This window comes from Pseudophryne corroboree, chromosome 2, assembly GCF_028390025.1.
Source record: "Pseudophryne corroboree isolate aPseCor3 chromosome 2, aPseCor3.hap2, whole genome shotgun sequence".
Classification (NCBI taxonomy): domain Eukaryota; kingdom Metazoa; phylum Chordata; class Amphibia; order Anura; family Myobatrachidae; genus Pseudophryne; species Pseudophryne corroboree.
In genome coordinates this window covers 255,518,931-255,525,374 of record NC_086445.1, presented here as the reverse complement: position 1 = coordinate 255,525,374, position 6,444 = coordinate 255,518,931, and positions in this window count along the sequence as shown.

Genomic DNA, 6,444 nt, shown 5'->3' with positions numbered 1-6,444 from the left:
AACTTTGCTCGTGTTCTTGTCTAGGGGTCTGAATTTATGTGTGCTGTTACAGTTGCTGGCATAATGCCCTTCCCTTTTACACAGATAACAAACTCTTGGCTTCCTCCATGTGCCAGGGGCCTGGGGTTTTTGTCGAGTTGATGCCTCTTCCAGTGCTTGGATGCTCATCACCATCAACCGCTCTCCCTGTGCTTCCCTGGTTCTTTGGATATTATGGTCATGCTCGATAGCGGACTCTCTTAAGGCAGCCACCGAGATACCTCTCCAGTTAGGTTGAGTGGTTTGTACCCTGGTTCTCAACGTTTCTTTTAAACCGTCCATTAATACGGACACCGCTACCTCTCTATGATGTACATTATCCTTAATGTCTTCGATCCCAGTATATCTAGCCATTTCCTGCAGTGCTCGGTGGAAATATTCAGCTGCCGTTTCACCTTCTTTTTGTCTAATGGAGAAGATTTTATTCCACTTGACAACAGTTGGGAAATATACTCCTAATTGCAGATTGATTTGCCGTACATTCTCCTGAGTGTACTCCTCAGTGAGAGGTACTTCTGCGTCTAATTTACAATCAGTAATAAATTTTGCAGGGTTAATATTGGAAGGTAGACATACTCGTAGCACTGTTCGCCAATCTTTGTTTGTGGGTTCGGTGGCATTACCTAATTCTTTAATAAACCTCTGGCATCCGACTAGATCTTTTCTGGGATCGGGAAATTCAGACATAATTGTCCTCAATTCTGCCTGGAACCAGGGACAATGCATAGCAATGTTTCTGATGGGAGTGACTCCCTGAGCCTCAGTCCTCCCATTGGGGACTGCGATCACCCGGACAGGATTTAGTTCAATTACACCATCTTGTGTTGACTCTACAATGTGAGGTGCAATTGTCTGTGCATAATGTACAATACCGTACTTATCTGTGGACACGACCTCACCTGACCCTCCGCTAGGGGGCTTTACTACTGCTCTTACCGATTGGGTGTCCTGTATGGTGGCTGCTAGAGAAAGTGCCGACATCGTGCTGGGTTCACTTTCTTGCTTGTAATCCTGAGGGAAGTTTAAAATGGGGTGCAACTTGCACGGGTTAGAATACATTTATCAGTTTTACTCTTATCGTCATTAATACATTTATTAACTTTACTCTTATCATATATCAGTATGCCATTCTCTGTAGCCATTTTCTCTCCTGTAATGTACGGTGGTGGTGCAGTTGCTATCAGTTTCCTGCTAGGGTTGGAACCAGCTGTTTGAGCTAATCACCTCTGCGTATCGCTCTCTTGTTGCCATAAATGTAAACAGTTTGTGTGTCTGATCCTCTGTTTTGGGGATTTTATCAGACAGATCCTAAGCCTTAGATTATGCAATACCTCTGAGTCAAAACTACCTATCCCAGGAAATGGTGCTTTTTCCCCCACAGTCATTCGTGTCCATTCATCACATAAGGTCTCAGTGTGGGGACCATACTTCCCCCACATTACTAACCGAGCTGACCCCCTGGGTCTGAAATCTGCAGTCTGAACCCTGACTGCTGAACGTCCCTGTGTTGTGCACTTGGCTTCCATTGTGGACCTTTTTAACACGGGAAAACTTCCTAAAATGCACCAAACACAGTAGTCTACGGTGGAAATCCTTAAAGTTCTTCCACTAACTTCTTCTGCTCCGAGTACCACGGATCCGCCTTCTTTAGCAGACACATGTAGCCGTTGCAGGCCCTACCTCTCAAGATTTTCCTGAGAGACCGGCGAAAATTCCCTAAATCTTTACACAAATCACGCTTGCATGTGCTTCCTATAACGCGTATGATGACGAGATTTACGCACAAATATGCAAAACCTCGTATCACGTTGCGTCACGTGTTGCCCATACAACCGTGCGGTCCAATCGTACCGCTTAAAGACACTTGCTATCTATAAGTGGTAGGATCACTGGAGTCTCCCCACTGTGCTCCAAAACAGCTGGAGCGTAATACCACGAAAACTTTATCACACTCCGTTGCACGTTTTACACCTGAACGTGTTCACCACGTTTTCATCTAGGCCGTGCTTCACCAAGTTTCACCAAGCTTCACCAAGACCACCAAGCGGGGTTCAATGTATTCACACCCTATTCAGCCCACACTAACATTCTATAGTTTTCTGATCAGAAAAATCCTTTCCTGTTAACTGATAGCTTTCCCCAGAGGCAATACAGAAAAAAATAAGATTTTACTCACCGGTAAATCTATTTCTCGTAGTCCGTAGTGGATGCTGGGACTCCGTAAGGACCATGGGGAATAGCGGCTCCGCAGGAGACTGGGCACAACTAAAGAAAGCTTTAGGACTACCTGGTGTGCACTGGCTCCTCCCTCTATGACCCTCCTCCAGACCTCAGTTAGGATACTGTGCCCGGAAGAGCTGGTACAATAAGGAAGGATTTTGAATCCCGGGTAAGACTCATACCAGCCACACCAATCACACCGTATAACTCGTGATACTATACCCAGTTAACAGTATGAAATATAACTGAGCCTCTCAACAGATGGCTCAACAATAACCCTTTAGTTAAACAATAACTATATACAAGTATAGCAGACAATCCGCACTTGGGATGGGCGCCCAGCATCCACTACGGACTACGAGAAATAGATTTACCGGTGAGTAAAATCTTATTTTCTCTGACGTCCTAAGTGGATGCTGGGACTCCGTAAGGACCATGGGGATTATACCAAAGCTCCCAAACGGGCGGGAGAGTGCGGATGACTCTGCAGCACCGAATGAGCAAACTCTAGGTCTTCCTCAGCCAGGTTATCAAACTTGTAGAATTTAGCAAATGTGTTCGACCCCGACCAAGTAGCTGCTCGGCAAAGTTGTAAAGCAGAGACCCCTCGGGCAGCCGCCCAAGAAGAGCCCACCTTCCTCGTGGAATGGGCTTTCACTGATCTAGGATGTGGCAGTCCAGCCACAGAATGTGCAAGCTGAATCGTACTACAGATCCAGCGAGCAATAGTCTGCTTTGAAGCAGGAGCACCCAGCTTGTTGGGTGCATACAGGATAAATAGCGAGTCAGTTTTCCTGACACCAGCTGTCCTGGAAACATAAATTTTCAGGGCCCTGACTACGTCCAACAACTTGGAATCCTCCAAGTCTTTAGTAGCCGCAGGCACCACAATAGGTTGGTTCAAATGAAAGGCTGATACCACCTTAGGGAGAAACTGGGGACGAGTCCTCAATTCTGCCCTATCCATATGGAAAATCAGATAAGGGCTTTTACATGACAAAGCCGCCAATTCTGACACACGCCTGGCTGAAGCCAAGGCCAACAGCATGATCACTTTCCACGTGAGATATTTTAATTCCACGGTTTTAAGTGGCTCAAACCAATGTGACTTTAGGAAATCCAACACCCCGTTGAGATCCCAAGGTGCCACTGGAGGCACAAAAGGGGGCTGAATATGCAGCACTCCCTTAACAAATGTCTGAACTTCAGGTAGGGAAGCCAGTTCTTTCTGGAAGAAAATCGATAGAGCCGAAATCTGGACCTTAATGGAACCCAATTTTAGGCCCATAGTCACCCCTGACTGTAGGAAGTGCAGAAAACGGCCCAGCTGAAATTCCTCCGTTGGGGCCTTCCTGGCCTCACACCACGCAACATATTTTTGCCATATGCGGTGATAATGGTTTGCGGTCACTTCTTTCCTAGCTTTAATCAGCGTAGGGATGACTTCCTCCGGAATGCCCTTTTCCTTCAGGATCCGGCGTTCAACCGCCATGCCGTCAAACGCAGCCGCGGTAAGTCTTGGAACAGACAGGGCCCCTGCTGCAGCAGGTCCTGTCTGAGCGGCAGAGGCCATGGGTCCTCTGAGATCATTTCTTGAAGTTCCGGGTACCAAGCTCTTCTTGGCCAATCCGGAACAATGAGTATAGTTCTTACTCCTCTTTTCCTTATTATCCTCAGTACCTTGGGTATGAGAGGAAGAGGAGGGAAGACATAAACCGGCTGGAACAACCACGGTGTCACTAGAGCGTCCACAGCTATTGCCTGAGGGTCTCTCGACCTGGCGCAATATCTTTCTAGCTTTTTGTTTAGGCAGGACGCCATCATGTCCACCTGTGGCCGTTCCCAACGGTTTACAATCAGCTGGAAGACTTCTGGATGAAGTCCCCACTCTCCCGGGTGGAGGTCGTGCCTGCTGAGGAAGTCTGCTTCCCAGTTGTCCACTCCCGGAATGAACACTGCTGACAGTGCTAACACGTGATTTTCCGCCCATCGGAGAATCCTTGTGGCTTCTGCCATCGCCATCCTGCTTCTTGTGCCGCCCTGTCGGTTTATATGGGCGACTGCCGTGATGTTGTCTGACTGGATCAGTACCGTCTGGTTTTGAAGCAGGGGTCTTGCCTGACTTAGGGCATTGTAAATGGCCCTCAGTTCCAGAATATTTATGTGTAGGGAAGTCTCCTGACTTGACCATAGTCCTTGGAAGTTTCTTCCCTGTGTGACTGCCCCCCAGCCTCGAAGGCTGGCATCCGTGGTCACCAGGACCCAGTCCTGTATGCCGATTCTGCGGCCCTCTTGAAGATGAGCACTCTGCAGCCACCACAGCAGAGACACCCTGGTCCTTGGAGACAGGGTTATCAGCCGATGCATCTGAAGATGCGATCCGGACCACTTGTCCAACAGGTCCCGCTGAAAAGTCCTTGCATGGAACCTGCCGAATGGAATTGCTTCGTAGGAAGCTACCATTTTTCCCAGGACTCGCGTGCAGTGATGCACCGACACCTGTTTTGGTTTCAGGAGGCCTCTGACTAGAGATGACAGCTCCTTGACTTTCTCCGGGAGAAACACTTTTTTCTGTTCTGTGTCCAGAACCATCCCCAGGAACAGTAGACGTGTCGTAGGGACCAGCTGTGACTTTGGAATATTTAGAATCCAACCGTGCTGTTGTAGCACCCCCCGAGATAGTGCTACCCCGACCAACAACTGCTCCCTGGACCTCGCCTTTATCAGGAGATCGTCCAAGTACGGGATAATTAAAACTCCATTTTTTCGAAGGAGTATCATCATTTCGACCATTACCTTGGTAAATACCCTCGGTGCCGTGGATAGACCAAACGGCAACGTCTGGAATTGGTAATGACAATCCTGTACCACAAATCTGAGGTACTCCTGGTGAGGATGGTAAATTGGGACATGCAGGTAAGCATCCTTGATGTCCAGTGATACCATGTAATCCCCCTCATCCAGGCTTGAAATAACCGCCCTGAGCGATTCCATCTTGAACTTGAATTTTTTTATATAAGTGTTCAAGGATTTCAAATTTAAAATGGGTCTCACCGAACCGTCCGGTTTCGGTACCACAAACATTGTGGAATAGTAACCCGGTCCTTGTTGAAGGAGGGGCACCTTGACTATCACCTGCTGGGAATACAGCTTGTGAATTGCCTCTAGCACTGCATCCCTGTCTGAGGGAGTTGTTGGCAAGGCAGATTTGAGGAAACGGCGAGGGGGAGTCGTCTCGAATTCCAGCTTGCACCCCTAAGATACCACTTGAAGAATCCAGGGATCCACCCGTGAGCGAGCCCACTGATTGCTGAAGTTCTTGAGACGGGCCCCCACCATACCCGGCTCCGCCTGTGGAGCCCCAGCGTCATGCGGTGGACTTAGAGGAAGCGGGGGAGGACTTTTGTTCCTGGGAACTGGCTGTATGCTGCAGCTTTTTCCCTCTACCTCTGCCTCTGGGCAGAAAGGACGCGCCTTTAACCCGCTTGCCTTTCTGGGGCCGAAAGGACTGTACCTGATAATACGGTGCTTTCTTTGGCTGTGAGGGAACATGGGGTAAAAATGCTGACTTCCCAGCTGTCGCTGTGGAAACGAGGTCCGAGAGACCATCCTCAAACAACTCCTCACCCTTATAAGGCAAAACTTCCATGTGCCTTTTAGAATCTGCATCACCCGTCCACTGCCGAGTCCATAATCCTCTCCTGGCAGAAATGGACATTGCACTTATGTTAGATGCCAGCTGGCAAATATCCCTCTGTGCATCTCTCATGTATAAGACTGCGTCTTTTATATGCTCTATGGTTAGCAATATAGTGTCCCTGTCTAGGGTATCAATATTTTCTGACAGGGAATCTGACCACGCAGCTGCAGCACTGCACATCCATGCTGAAGCAATAGCTGGTCTCAGTATAATACCTGAGTGTGTATATACAGACTTCAGGATAGCCTCCTGCTTTCTATCAGCAGGCTCCTTTAGGGCGGCCGTGTCCGTAGACGGTAGTGCCACCTTCTTTGACAGACGTGTGAGCGCTTTATCCACCCTAGGGGATGTTTCCCAACGTGACCTATCCTCTGGCGGGAAAGGGTACGCCATTAGTAACCTTTTAGAAATTACTAGTTTCTTATCGGGGGAAGCCCACGCTTCTTCACACACTTCATTTAATTCATCAGATGGGGGAAAAACCA